The sequence below is a fragment of the Neofelis nebulosa genome, chromosome 3, assembly GCF_028018385.1.
Source record: "Neofelis nebulosa isolate mNeoNeb1 chromosome 3, mNeoNeb1.pri, whole genome shotgun sequence".
Taxonomy (NCBI): Eukaryota; Metazoa; Chordata; class Mammalia; order Carnivora; family Felidae; genus Neofelis; species Neofelis nebulosa.
Window position 1 is genome coordinate 28215514 of NC_080784.1, and position 15371 is coordinate 28230884.

General features: G+C 47.8%; 1 long non-coding RNA gene across 2 annotated transcripts; it reads left to right on the plus strand.

Moving 5' to 3' along the window:
• The first annotated feature begins 1293 nt into the window (after positions 1-1293).
• LOC131506504 (uncharacterized) lies at positions 1294-13699 on the plus strand. Of its 2 annotated transcripts, none has more exons than XR_009258986.1 (3): positions 1294-2424; positions 3276-11280; positions 11529-13699. It is a non-coding gene; the product is annotated as an uncharacterized LOC131506504 (long non-coding RNA). The 2 variants fall into 2 exon arrangements; XR_009258985.1 differs by having other exon boundaries at positions 6445-11280.
• The last annotated feature ends 1672 nt before the right edge of the window (positions 13700-15371 follow it).

Consider the following 15371-nt stretch of genomic DNA (forward strand, 5'->3'; position numbering starts at 1 on the left):
ACAGCCTTTGGGCTTGGATGACTGGACGTGAATCATCTGTACCTTGACGCTTAGTAGCCATATGCAGAGGCAAAAATTCCTTAACCTTTCTGAGCCCGGTTTTCCTGTCTGGAAATTGGAGATTGTACCTCCCACATGGATGTGAAAATTGAGATAATGTTTGTGCCTGGTGAGCACATAGTAGCTGATGAGCAAATGGCTAGCACTCAACACCACTGGTATCTGTCTCCATGGGATCATGGTCCTACGTGCAGAAGGCCCACGTGGCAATTTGAGGGCATACGAGCAGGGTCACCACCCTGACAAGTCTCCAAGGTTCTGCCATCTTAACTTCGGTTTTGGAATCTTCAAGAGTCTGTGTGTGTGTGCGAGTGTGTATGTGTGTGTGTGTGTGTGTGTGTTTATGCCACCCCATAATGAGAGGGATAGGTTAATACCTTAGCAGGAATTAGTTGGTGTTTATTCACTCAACCTGCATTTAGTGAATTCCCAATGTGGTGAAACAGATGTCATTTTTCAAACTCAAATCTGCATAAGAAATACCTGGGGAGGTTGTTGATGATCTAGGTACTGAGGGGCGCCTGGTTGGCTCAGTCAGTTAGGCATCCGACTCTGGATTTCAGGGCTTAGGTCGTGATCCCAAGGTTGTGGGATGGAGCCCTGCTTTGGATTCTCTTTTTCTCTCTCTCTCTGCCCTTCCCCCCCCCCAAAATATATGAATTTTAAAAAACTTTCATAAAAAAATAATAACATAGATTCTGAGATGCCACTCCCAGAGAGTGGGAACTTAGACTGAATAGAATCTGCATTCCTACCGCTGTCGGATACTGATGCCCGTGGCTTCCAGCCCGTATACTGAGGCACATTCCTGCCTGGAAGGACCTCCGAGCTGCCTCCCCACCCACGGTCTTTCCCCCAGGGTGGCTGCACCTGGCCAAGCTGCCACTCAGGCTATGCCCCGGCATCAGGCGGGGGGGGGGGGGGGGGGGGGGGGGGGGGGAGGGGGGTGCGGGGGGGGGGGAGGGGGGTGCGGGGGGGGGGGAGTCTGTCTGAAGAGGAGCTGAAGTCAAATTCCTTCCAGTGGAACCAGCCAGTTCTTTGTTAATACATTTAAGTTGGAAAAAAAAAGGACCGTTTTTCTGTCCTGAAATAAGCCATGATTGGCAAGATCAGAATTTGGTGTGTTCTGATCTCCCGGCCTCTAGTTCCATCTGTATAAATAGCCCAGTGTGCAAACGCTGCCGTGAACGACTGACTTCCTTTTTCACCAGAGACCTTGGGCAGGGCGGCGGTTTTGCCCATAATAAAGTCATCAGTATGTTTGTGGCTGTAACCGGGCCAGTCATTTCTCGGCTTCCCACCCACGCACCTTGGTGCCGCGGATCTGCAGGTATCCCTGGTCGCTCGCTGCGTGGACTGGCTCAGAGATGCAGGGGGGAGTGGAGATCATGGCAAGGAGCAGCGGTCCGCGCGCCCCGGGCCCGGGACCTGCCTGCCTGGGGTCAGCGCCACGCGCCTGAGCTTCCGCCGCGACACAGGCTGCCCAGGTTTTTTTCCAAGGGCATCTGGAAGAGACTCGGGGAGGGTCCCGACGAACCACGTGGTGATCCCTGGAGGCCGAGCTGAGGCGCGTGGGCGGAAACGACCCCTGGTCTCTGCTTTCTGCTTGAAATGCTCGGCTCTGCACATACCACAAGTTTTTTCAGAGGTTAGCCAGATTTGCATCTTTCTCCCCCAAGCTAGAGGAAGTGCTGGAGGAAGTCACGGATTAAAAGAATGGGGCGCAGGCTTAGGTTAGGGGCTCTTCTTGGCAGCTTTCCCTTTTAGCTAGAAACCCCAATTACCTTTACGCTGTTAACCCTCGACGGCACGGGTCAGTGGTGTACCCACTTGGAGTTCATTATCTCAGAAAGCCCTTTCTCTCCCTTTAAACACGAGCTTTAAACTAATCAGCTGCCGTTGTCCAGTGATTCAGCTCCAGCTCCCTGGGGGGACACCAGCAAATCACAGGACAGCTGCTCTTAACACGGAGAATGTAGAGCTGCGCACAGGGTGTTGGGGGAAGGTCATGGCCGTGGCACTGGAAGGGAGGGCCAGAGGAGAGAGGAGGTCTGGATGGCCCTTTCGCTTTCGCCTTGGGAACGAGGATGAGCCTGTCTTTGATGCCTTGACTGGTTCTGCACTCTTTTCCTCCTGTCCTAAATTCAGCGACGTGATACGTATTTAAGGAGTCGGCCAAACCTCAAATTACACTGAGAACCGAGCCACTGCAAAGAAAGCGGTTCGATTATTGGCATGAAACAACAGGACGCTGGCGCGTGGAGAAACCACTAGTAAAAGTGGAAGGAAATGGCTTCGGAAGCTACGGTTACCTGTGTAAAGGAAGCTCAAGTACCTACCATCCATTTCTGATCAAGCCTGAAAGTAAGTCTGCGCATGTCAGTGGCTGTCAGGAGGGCTCTGCTGGCCCCCTGCTCTATCTAAACGTTCTGGCTCTGTTCAGCCTGGGCCGTGGGATGCTGAGAGCCACGGGATGCTGAGAGCCACCTTTCACTGGTTTCCATTAGGGACTCTCTTGTGCCAAGCACATCCTGAGTCTTGTCGGGCTTCCTCAAAGTTGGGGGCGTTTGTGGCCATGGTGTCTCACCAAGCAGTGCTGAGCTCTCTGCCATCTCCCCTCTCCTCTGGGGCTCCTCCCGCAAACTCTGGGTCTCATTCACTGCAGCCTCGGTTGGCCCCTAACGGCTCCAAATTTTTCTCCACTAACAGTGCGCGTTACGTGCCCCTTTCCAAAGGGCTTGGTGCCGAGGCCGACATCTCCGCCCTCAGCTTGCTTTCACAAACCAACCCACACGTTTGGCACAAAAAAAGACCTTCCCAGTAACATCTTCTCCCCTTGCTGGAGTGGTTGGGGGAGATGGAAGGCAAAAATGCGTCCTTGCTGTGATAGAATGCATGGATTCCCAGGTTTTCTCTGCCCCCTGAGACAGTCTGAGCCTCACTCCTGTGACATTGTGGGAAACCCGGCCCCCTCCTCCATATCTTTGGGGCTCCCTCTGGGACAGTTGAGAGATGCTACCAGCCCACTGGCTCGCTCCAGGAGCCCACTGCTCAGGGCTCCTCCCTGCTCAACTCTGGCCATTTCGCAGCCGCCAATCTGTGCTGCAGGGGCTCCCTCCAAGTCCGCTTCTCAGGGAAGGAGGGATCCCGGGCCCTCCCTCCCATTCTCCAAGAAATGGTTAACCTAAGGCTCTTGCGTTTAACGAACTTTCCAGAGCTTGAAGATAGTCCAATGGAATTACAATGCAGAAAACAGAAGCAAAATCAATATGAGGTATTTATGGACTGAATGTTTGTGTGCCCCTCAAATCCATATGGTAAAGCCTTAACCCCCAGGGTGGCCAATTTGGAGTTTGAGCTTTGCAGGAAATAATTAAGGCTAAATGAGGTCATAAAGGCGGGACTCTGATCCCATAGGATGAATGTCGTCTTAAGAAGAAGGTCTAGAGAGCTCACTGTCTCTGCACACGAGTGTGCTCACAGACAGGGAAAGGCCATGTGGGTACACAGTGAGAAGGCGTGCCATCCAAAGCCCAAAGGGAAAGCTCTCAACCAGACACCAACCATGCCAGCACCTTGATCTTGGACTTCAGCCTGTGAAAAATAAGCTTCTGTTGTTTAAGCCACCCAGTCTATGGTATTTTGTTATGGCGGCCCCAGCTCTCTGGGTCCCCGCCTGCAGGCTATCCCACACTCCCTACGGGCCATCGCATGGTCACTCTTGCCTGCCCTGGACTGGCCAGAGCAGCTCACGTGCTGGCTCAGAGACCCTCCGTCTCTTGCTCCTCCCTGTCTCTTGGCCCCAGGCAGAGAGAGGAAAATGCCATAATGCCATAAACGAGCTCTACAAAGACCTCCCTGTCCAAAATGAAGATGGGTTTTTATTTGACATCTCTGTCTGAAGCAGTTTCATCTGGATGACACCGCTGGCTTTTCCAAGAACCAGCCTCGTTGGGGAAAAGGGAGCATCTCTCTATCAGCCTTCTACCCTCGAATGCAGAAGGCAATGCAGCTTCTTTTTCCTTTAATAATAAGAAAAATTTTAGACATTTACAAAATTGATAGAATAGTACAAGGAGTGCTCACATACCCTTTACCTAGCCTGAACAATTGCCAGCATTGGCCTTGTTTGCTTTATCTACATACATGTAGCTCTCTCTCTCTCTCTGTGTGTGTGTGTGTGTGTGTGTGTGTGTGCCTGTGTGTGTCTGTGTATGTGTTTGACTGGTTCATTTAAAAGTAAGTTTTACAGGAGCACCTGGATGGCTCAGTCGGTTGAGCGGCCGACTTCAGCTCAGGCCATGATCTCACTGTGAGTTCAAGCCCCGTGTTGGGCTCTGTGCTGACAGCTCAGAGCCTGGAGCCTGCTTCAGATTCTGTGTCTCCCTCTCTCTGCTCCTCCCCGCTCAAGCTCTCTCTCTCTTTCTCAAAAATAAACATTAAATATTTTTTAAAGTAAGTTGTACAAATTGTGACACTTTATCCCTAAACATTACAGCTTGCACCCCCTAAGAATAAGGACATTTTACAAATCACTACACCATTAGCCTCTAGGGAAAGCAACAGTATTTCCATAATACACACAACTTTTAAAATAGCCCTTTCATTGTTTCTGCTATTCCGTCCTCACACCTGAGGCCACAAAACAGCAAGAGGTGTCAGTACTTGGGAAGGCCAGTGCCCAATTCCCCCAACCACATTGGGAAATAAAGTTGCTAGGGTCTTAGGTGTAGGATTAACTTATGATCAGAGCAGAGATGGGTAAAGTTACCCATCTGCAAGGGCTGCCAGATCTTCAACATATGACTGGGTGTCCAGATGAAAGGTATTAACATATCTAAAGAAAAACCCTTTCTGGTCAGAAAAGGCCAGGATCTGGAGCAAAGACCAGATCCAGAAGCAAACGTTTCAGTGGCCATCACGTGCCGTTAAGACTGCCTGCTCTCCTGGATTGAACCAGACATCTGGCTGTTTCAGCTTTCTGTCTGATAAAACAAAATGCTGCTTTTCAAAGGAAACCTGAAAATGTCTATGAATGTCAAGAGGCTGTGAGTGGGAGCTCGGTGTTTCTGATCCCTGCGTGGTGAGAGAGGCACAGAATGGATATTCCAACTCGCTGGAGATGCTCTCCCTGTGGCTCTAAAGTCAGAAGTAAAACTTGGTTTTCAGGGCAAGCTCTGTTCTGCTGTGCTCTCTGTCGGTCATACGATGTGAGAAAAGTGTATGTTTATGGGGTAGGTGGTAGTGCTGGGTATAGGTGAGGCACCAAATATAAATATTATAGATAGGGCTGTTAGGTGTTCTGAGTTACAGTTTTCTCCCTGGGAGGTTTTGAAGGCAGCTTTTGTGGGGGCCCTGGATGGGAGTCCAGGGACAGCAGGGAGGGGAGAGGCTCTCTGTTCTGAAGATGTCACCTGGATTTAACTGCACGGGTGGTGATGGGTCATAGACGTGGTGGCCGATCAGTGTGGGGTTTTTTCACTTTTGGTTGTGCCTCACAAGCAATCACTCCTACCCACCCCTTTTCAGAAGAAGGCCTGCAGGGCTCTTGGTTGTTGCCCCCATCTTCCCCTCACCCAGACAGGAGAAGAGATCTAGCTGGCCAGAGGTGGTGGCAGTGAGCATGCGTGACTGGAAGGGATGGGAGGAAGGCACTGCCAGGGTTTATGGACGCCTGGGGGAAGCTGGGTGCCCAAAGGGGCCCGTTCGTTGTTTTACCTTCCATTCAAACTCAAAATTCAAACCAATACTTAAATCGTTAGGAACAAAATTGTGCAACGTGGTTAGTTTGAGGAGTCTACTCATTTGGCCAATGGTCTATTGACCCCTCAAGGAAGCCTCAGAAGCCAGTGAATAAGAGCTGTGGAAGTGAAGCCCAGAAAGATTTTTCTAGGACATTTGCCAGCTACACAGCATTGTCAGAATATGGTTGTATTTCCAGGAAAAAAAAAAAAAAGCTGGTGGCAGGGAATACCATTAATTAGTTATTCCCGAGTGTCTTTGCATCTTCTGGAGGATTGTACTACACCCTACTTGGTCTGTTTGCTGTTTGGAAATGGGGACATGTGCCTCAGTGTGTGGGATTCCTATTAAACATGAAATTTGACCCCGCAAGTACTATTGAATCCCACAAGTATTGTCCATGTAGGAGTGGGCCTCAGCTAATGGACTTCAAATATCCCAGTCCCATTTGAAAGGCCCTCTCTGTAACAAGAAAGGTGAGCTGGCTCTCATAGCATGATACCATTTAACGTGGAGTGTTCTGATTTCCCTTCATTCAGATTCCATGCCGGAAAAACAACTCTTTTTAGCTGCCTGGGGCTATTGTAACAAAGTACTACAAACTGGATGGTTTCAAACACTAGAAACTTATTTCTTTCACAGTTCTTGTGGCTGGAAGTCTGAAATCAAGATGTCTGCAGGGCCACACTCCCACCGAAATGTGTAGGAGAGAAGGCTTCCTTGGCTCTTCTAGTTTCTGGTGTTTTCTGGCAATCCTTGGTGTTCCTCGCTTCTAGATGCATCTCTCCAATCTCTGCCCCTGTCGTCACATGGCTGTGATGTCTGTGTGTCTCTGTGTCTCTTCTTATAAGGACACTAGTCAGAACGGACAGTCACCCTATGACCTCAATATTAACTTAATCAGACCTGCAAAGGCCCTAAGTCCCAATCAGGTCATGTTTACAATGAATGGGGGTTGGGCCTCAACGCATGTCTTTGGGTGGTGGGGGGACTCAGTTAAACCCTTAGCTTATGCTGTTGTGTCCATGGAGACTCCCTTCTGGGAAAGTATGTCTTTGTCATACGTCCTTTAAGTATTCCAATTCCTGTGTCAATGATTTCTTATTTTAAAATTTCTACATTTGACTTAGAGAATGGTTTCGCTTTCCATGTAGCTGGGCTGTAGGAAAATAAGGCCCTGACTGACTATATGTGGACTGGGGTTTTCCATTTCCAGAGAGAATAATGTCTCAGTGTGAGCTAATAAACCGGCTTTCCACTTTGATTCATCTCATGATCTGTCTCTGCAAAGAGAGGAGCAATTACCATCTCTGTGCCAACAAAACCAAATTTCTGAACTTCTAGAGGCTGAGGAATAAACTTTGTGCTAATTTACCAAGATAACGACTAATCATAAGGAGCACAAGGCAGCTGTGGCATCTGGGTATTCCCCGGGCCAACGACCCAGTATTACACTTGCCATGTGGTCCCGCGTGAGGCCTGTTATTTGTCTTGTTTTGGATTTCCAATATATGGGCTTTTGTTCTGTGTGAGGAATAAGTATTCCAAAGAGCGTTTGGTCCCCTTGGTAAAGCAAACAAAACTCCCAACCACAGACAAAAAGAGTTGATTAAAACCAAGAATGTTTCACATCTTGTCTCAGATTCAAACTTACTAAGAAAACAGATAATTTTTAAAGAAAATTGGTAGGATTGTTGGTATAATGAAGTAACCCAATGCATCAGTCAAAAGAATCCTGATCATGGCAAAGTCTCAAATCTCTGAGGTTATGAAATCAAATTTCAGCAGATTCATTCTAGAGGACAGCGGGGTTTTCTTTTTCAATTTTAAGTGAATTAACTAGTGAGGAAATGCAGTGCAGATGTATAACGTTTATGACAGGCGGTGAATCTGGCACCTTCCATGGCAATAAAACAGAGACACCTGCACCCTGTTCAGCTAAGGCAGAAGACACTGGCATAAACAGTGGTTGTGTGAAGATGAGGACCAGATGACTGATGGGGCTCTTTCAAGGGAGTGGCTGAGGTAGCAACTGACCAGAAGTGGGGGAGGTTATTTAGTTGACCAGGGTCCAGATGGCAGGCAGGCTTGCCTGAAGGGTAGCACTGTAGGGCAGTGGGGAGGAAAGGCAGGGTTAAGCTGACCTGGAGCAAATCTCTCAGGACAGTGCTTCTCAGATGCCAGTGTGCCCAAGAGAATCACCGGGAGAGCTTTTTAAAAACACAGATTCTGATTCGGTACATCTGGAGTGAGGCCCATATATCTGCATTTCTATCAAGGTGAGGCAAATGCTGCTGGTCTGTGAACCCCATTGTGAGTAGCACAGTGCTAGAAAACACCTCAAAGCTGGGAGTCGCTACTGGAGTTAATTTTCTGTGGAAACAGCGAGTCCTCAGAGAAAGAGGAGCTTGGGAAAGCAGTGTTAGGCTGTGTGTCTGTTAGCACGGTGCAGCTGCTAATGGCAGGCATCTGAGAGCCCAATGTTAATCACACCTAGCGAGTAGAAAGCTTATAAGGGTTTCCCAGGGTTTTGCCAGTTGGGCAACGCCTCTCAGAAGGTAGAAAAGCCAGATGGTTTTAAATAGCTCGCTCTTAAAAAAAAAAAAAAAGTCTATGGGGTGCCTGGGTGGCTCAGTCGGTTGAGCAGCCGACTTCGGCTCAGGTCATGATCTCATGGTCTGTGAGTTCGAGCTCCGCGTCGGCCTCTATGCTGACAGCTCAGAGCCTGGAGTCTGCTTCAGATTCTGTGTCTCCCTCTCTCTCTGACCCTCCCCCGTTCATGCTCTGTCTCTCTCTGTCTCAAAAATAAATAATAAAACATTAAAAAAATTAAAAAAAAAAAAAAAACGTCTGGGGCACCTGGGTGGCTCAGTCAGTTAGGCGTCTGACTATGGTTCTCGCCATTCGTGACTTCGGGCCCCGCATCAGGCTCTGTGCTGACAGCTCAGAGCCTGGAACCTGCTTTGGATTCTGTGTCTCCCTCTGTCTGCCTCTCCCCTGCTTGCACTCTCTCCCTCTCTCTCTCTCTCAAAAATAAAATAAACATTAAAAAATTATATATACAAAAACAATGTCTGAGTTAGTTGGATTCTAAGTTACAAGGACCTATCAGGGAGCATTATTTTATCATCCCCTCATTTGGCATCTCCGAGTCAGTTAGCATTATTATTATTATTAAATAATGATGAAAGTTGTAACTACCCTTTACTGCATGCCAACTGTGGGTCACATGAGGTGCCCACCATTTACAGTGGGGCCATTCTCGTTAAACATCTGTGGGCATGTAGTATTGTGCCAGGGTGTTTGGAGAATCACAGGATGACACGGTACCTCTCCTGGGAGTGTGAATACTACTTAAACATGTTGGAGAAAACCAGAATTTTTCATGTTAGAATAAGCATGCAAATATTACAGCATAAAAGGCAGTCTTTCATCCCCTTTGCTCTTACAAGGCAACATTGATACTCTTCCCATCTAGTGGTAGGGTCTATATCTCTTCTCCATGGACCTAAGTGGGCCTTTATGACTATACTAACAGAGTATGGTAGAAATGACACTGTGTGACTCCCGAGGCTAGGTCATAAGAGTGCCATGTTGGCTTGGGATGCTCACCTTTGGAACCCATCCACCATGATGACAGTAAGTCAAGTAGCCGAGGTAGAAGTCCATGTGGAGAGGAACTGAGGCCCCCAGCTCTCAGCCCTGACCCCCCATCCTACTGTCAGCACTAACTTTCCAGGCATGAGAATATGGCATCTGGGGAGTGATTCTTCAGTCCCTACTCAAGTCCCCCCAGTTGCTAATGTGTGAAGTAGATATGAGTGTTCCCCTGTAAGCCCTGTCCAGGTTATACATGTGTGAGGTAAAGAAATGGTTGTTTTAATCCACTTGGTTTTGGAGAATCCACTTTGCTTGCAGAAATAAGTAACTAGATGGATAGAGGCCGATAGATTGGCAGTTCTGTGAAGTGCCATGGGAGTAGTGATTTACAGGCCAGCCAGGCAGGATCCCAGGCAGCCTGTAACCTTGTCACTCCTCTACCTATGAACTATGGATAGAGGAGTACCGAAGCATGTACCAGAGCACAGAAGAGGAGTGCACTGGGGTTGGAGGCCACTGAGGCAAAAATAAGGAGAAAGTGTATTCTCTACACTTGAAAGGGTCAAAAGGTCTTTTAATGTTCTTGAAGACCAGTTTTCCCTAGGAAAGAATTAAGTAAAAAAAAAAAAAAAAAAAAAAAAATAATAATAATAATAATAAAGAGGAAATCCACTTGGATTCACTTGAAATAAAGCTGCTGGGATGAAATCAATGTAAAAACAAGACTTGAGAAATGGTAACCGTGGAGAGAAGAGATCAATCTTGGTAGAGGCTTGCATTGCAATGTAAAAAACATGTTAGAATCTAAATGAAGCAATTGCGGTCATAAGCACTGGATGTTAACTTTGACAGTGGAGGAAGCACACAATTAGGATGATTCTGATCCAAGCAAGGGGTTGCTGGAGGGCAGAAGGATGGGGAGACCAAGAGTATTTGCCAGAGAAAAACACTGCCTGGAGCAGGGAGGGCAGAGACTTGGATGGAGACACATTCATTCAGGAACGTGGGAGACACAGCTCACACAAGACGTGGTCTGGGGGACATCATCCTTCCATTAGCTGTAGGAACTCTCAGAACAAACCGTTTCATCTCCTGAGCCAACGGCCTTAAAGCTTTAAGTAGCCTGAGTTCAAACTCTAATGTGTAAAACACGACGTCAGATGTGTCCCCTTGTTCTCTGGTCCCCTGTCCTTCTGGTGTCCCTCTTTGAAGGTCAGAGCCTGTTACTCTTACTGTGCCGTGAGCCCCACTGGAGGCAGGGAGGTATCTCCTCCACACTGCGGATGCTGGGAAACAGCTTGTTGATTGCCTGGATGAGTGCAAGCGTATGGGAAGGAACCCAGCACCCACTGGTGGAGGGGAGCGCCTGCGGAAGGAGAGGGCAATGGGTGTGCTGGGCTGGGATACCAGGGGTGGGGATGCCAGGAGGTCAAGTTTCAGGAAGTCCAAAGCCTTGCTTAAGACCTTCTAAGTCAAGTGCTGATAAGACAGGAAGTCTAACCGGTCTTTTTCAGTTTCCCTCGCCCTCCTCTGGGGTGGGGGTGGGGGGTGCCTATGAGCAGGAAAATGACCCACAGAAGAGGAGGAGTTGAAAAAATCCAGATGACTCCCTAACTGGAGCCTGAAAGGGGCTGGGCCACCATCCTGCAGAACCGCATTCCACACCCTTCTAGGGCTGCCCATTCCTTTTTGCCAGTCAGGGCTCTGGCCCTCCAGCTAGGCAGCCCTGGGTGCGGGCGGACAGGACAGCCTCTTGATCCTGCGGCCTGCCTGCCACATGCCCAGTCACCTCTGGTGACCCAGAGTCCCCGATGGTGGGGAACCCCAGATGTCGCTCTGAAATCAGAACATTTGCAAGCTAGGGACGACCCAGGCAGTGTAGTTCAACCCCCTTTCTTTTTTTTTTTTTTTTTTAATTTTTTTTTTCAACGTTTTTTTATTTATTTTTGGGACAGAGAGAGACAGAGCATGAACGGGGGAGGGGCAGAGAGAGAGGGAGACACAGAATCGGAAACAGGCTCCAGGCTCCGAGCCATCAGCCCAGAGCCTGACGCGGGGCTCGAACTCACAGACCGCGAGATCGTGACCTGGCTGAAGTCGGACGCTTAACCGACTGCGCCACCCAGGCGCCCCAACCCCTTTCTTTTATAGCCAGGGGAATCCAGGGATCTGAAATGCTAAGCAGCTTATTCGAGGTGGTGGTGAGCGGGACAGGAGGTAACATTTCCTCGCCCGGGTTTCCACCACAGCCCATGCCATCCATGACTGCCTCCCTCCAGAGAGAACTTTGATGGTCGCAGAGCAGGGTTCTCTGCCATCTCCCTGCTTTGTCTCTGTTTACCCTCCCCAAGGTGGAAGGAAGTGGGTTTTCTACCCTCTTCATCCCTGTGTTTATCTCCATCCTCCCCTGCAAGGCAGCGGTGTTTGGGGGGGGGGGGGGGTGGTGCGGGGAGGGGTGGGTAAACATAAGTTCCCATCGAAGTTTGGCTATGAGATATCACCTGCATGACAAATAAGACTTGGTACAGTGGAGATCCCTCTCTGTAGAATGTGGGGATCCTGGGTGCTGTGGGTTCAGTTGTGCTCTCCAAAAGATAGATTGAAGTCCTAACCCCAGGTACTTGTGAATGGAAATAGGGTCTTGGCAAACGTAATGAAGATGTAAGTTAAGGGGCACCCAGCTGGCTCAGTCGGTAAAGCATAGGACTCTTGATCTGAGGGTCATGAATTCAAGCCCCACTTTGGGCGTGGAGCCTACTTACTTAAAAAATTAGGGCACCTGGGTGGCTCAGTCAGTTAAGTGTCAGAATTTGGCTCAAGTCATGATCTCACGGTTTGTGGGTTCAAGCCCCACTTGGGGCCCTGACAGTTTGGAGCCTGAAGCCTGCTTCGGGTTCTGTGTCTCCCTCTCTGCCCCTCTCCTGCTCATGCTCATGCTCTGTCTCTCTCTCTCAAGAATAAATAAACATTAAAACAAAATTTTTTAAAAAGTGTTAACGTCTGTTTAAAAAAAAAGGTGTAAGTTAAGATGAGGTTGTGCTGGAGTTGTGTGGACCAGTGCACAGGCCAATGAATATTTTTCCTTTTTAAAAATTGTTTATTTACTTATTTGGGGGGAAGGGGTAGAAAGCGAGAGCTAGAGTGAGAGAGAGAGAGAGAGAGAGAGAGAGAATCCTAAGCAGTGTCTGTGCTGTAAGCATGGAGCCCAACGTGGGGCTCAAACCCACAAATCGGAAGATTATGACCTGAGCCTAAATCAAGAGTTGGATGCTTAACCGCCTAAGCCTCCCAGGCGCCCTAATATTTTTCCTTTTGTAAAATTTATTTTTCTTGAGTGACTTGTAAAAGCAGCTTTATTGAGTTACAATTGACATATGGTAATGAATTGCACGTGTAAGTAAATACCCAGAAACAGTCACCCCATCAAGACAGTGAGCATATACATCACACTTGGAAATTTCCTCTTGCATCTATATTTTCTTATTAGCTACTGAGACAGAACAGATTGATGAGTTGGGCTGCAGACGTGTAACAAGTTGATTTATACCTTCATGGTTACTTCTCGAGGCATCTCTAGTTTCTAAAAAGCCAGGAGGAAGGTGACAAAATTTAAGGCTTTTCTACTATGAAGTCTTATTAATCACCTAAATTTCCAATGATTAAATATTTGACCTCAAGGGGCTTTTGATAAGATTAATTGGAAGGCATTTGCCGTAGAAAATTTATTTTGCTACACTGTAAAGCTTCTAGTGTCACAACATCTGGTCCTGGGAATTTGACTCAAAGAATCAAGGACTCTTGGAAAAAAACAAACAGAACTTCCAAGGAATTTTAGGATTTCCTTTGTTTATGAGCCATAATTCCAGGAGGAAGGAAATGAACACTTATTAAGTGCCTTCTATATGTCAAGCACTTTACATAAAATAAATAATTTAATCCTCACAAATAACCAGAGGCAGAGAGGGGATTACCACCACGTTTACAAAAGGGGAAATAGGATCTGAGAGTCTAAGCGACTTGCCTGAGGTGACATAGCAGGGGGCATGAGCTGGAATTAAAACCCAGAGCTCTACGATTCGATTCGAGACCATCCTTTTCATATCATGAATTTACCCTCTGCTCCCCACCCCTGGACAGATTGACTTAGATAGACATAGCTACACACACACATATATGCATACATAGGAGGATGTGCTATATGTTCCATTTTTAAAACCTCCAGACGCACCCAGCTGACTCAGTTGGAAGACTGTGTGACTCTTGATCTTGGGGTCGTGAGTTTGAGCCCCAGTTGGGTGTAGAGATTCCTATAAATAAATAAATAAATAAATAAATAAACTAAAAAAAAAAAAAACCCTTCCAAAAGGCTTAGGAAAAAAAATACAACGGTCTAAAACAGGACATGGAAGCAAACGGGTCAAAATACATGGATAATTATAATTTGTTATTGATATAAATTTACATACATGGAGTCGTTCCCAAGTTTTTTAGTTAATAAGACCTGAGAATTTACCACGGCCTGAGAATCGTGCTCTGCACTTTGGCAGTTGAAAAGTAGCATCGATTGGCAAAGACTGCTTCGTGTGTTTGGAGAAGCAAGGCGCTCCGTGGGAGATTGTGTGTGGAGACCGGTAGGGCAGCAGGGTTCTGGAAAGGGCTGACTGGAGGGCGGGGAATCAGAGCATTGGGTGCGTAGTTGGGGATCTGAAGACTGAGAGCTTTAAAAGCCAGACAGTGTAGTTTTGGCAAGTTGCTCATGTTTACACAGAGAGCTAATAAAGAGCTAGCACTGAGCTAGGACTAGGTGTCGGGCGTCCTGACTGGTATCTACATCTATCCATGTCTGTGTTCTCCAAAGATGAAGTCTTCATATTGCAGAGCCAACCTCAATTAACTACAAGCGGAGAGGACAAGGACTGTGGCATCCATCGGAGTCCCATAGGGACGCTGTGACACTCAAGGTAGGGGACGGAAGAGTTCCGTGGAGGGTCCCTTCACTGAGGTGGAGCAGATTCAGCACCACAGCAGGAAGCCGTTATCATCCCCAAGTGCAGAGGGCAAGGGTGCAGAGAGGGTGCCGGGGACCGGTGAGAGCAGTAGCCAAAGGTCGGGGAACACAGACCCCATCCTCACTCACCCTGCGTCCTTTGCTGCTCCTGGTTCCTCCTATTGGCCCAAAACAGAGGTCACAGGAGTTGTGTGGGGACTATGCTTAGAGATGGGGTCCTGGGGGTACAGGGCAGAGTGGAGAAGGACAGAGGGGGCATTTGGAGGGACAGATGGAGAACATCCAGGGCAAAGCCTGTGCTGGGGGGATCTGGGAAGGCTTTTCCGGGCAGTGCATCAAAGGAGCTATTCCAGGTGCCCTAGAATCTCAGAGTTTTACATTCACTGCCTTTCATAATCCAGTAGCTTGCCCTGGTTCACAGCAGAGGCTCTATAAACCAGGACCTTATTCTTATTGTAGTCATCTGTTCCCTGCAGCCCCAGATACAAGTGCCAGCTGTTTAGCTCAAGCCCTTGCTAAAGAGGCGGTAATGGGTCTATTCTTAGTGATCACATAGTGATGGGTTAGCGACTTCATGTTCAAGGTGGTGGGTGCCCAGATAACCCTGAATGACAGTGTTGTTTATTGGTTCGAAAGAAGTCCTCCTCATTAACTCATTATCTTACTGGAGAGGCAGTTGCATTTGGGCTCCAGCTTTTCAATGAGAATGGCTCTATTCCCGACTTGCTTGGAAACTATTATTAACTATTATTCCAAACAATACGTTTGCATATTTGACAATCCGGAAACCAAATTTAGCTGTGCAAATTATAGACAACTGCTCTCTTGTAATGTCACTGTGATGTCCCAATTTTTAAGAAATGGAAGATTAACAAAGCTGGCTTTAAGTGCTTAAAACAATATTTTATGTAAAAAACCATTTCCCTTCGAAGATTCATGGATCTCTAAAATATTCCCAGAG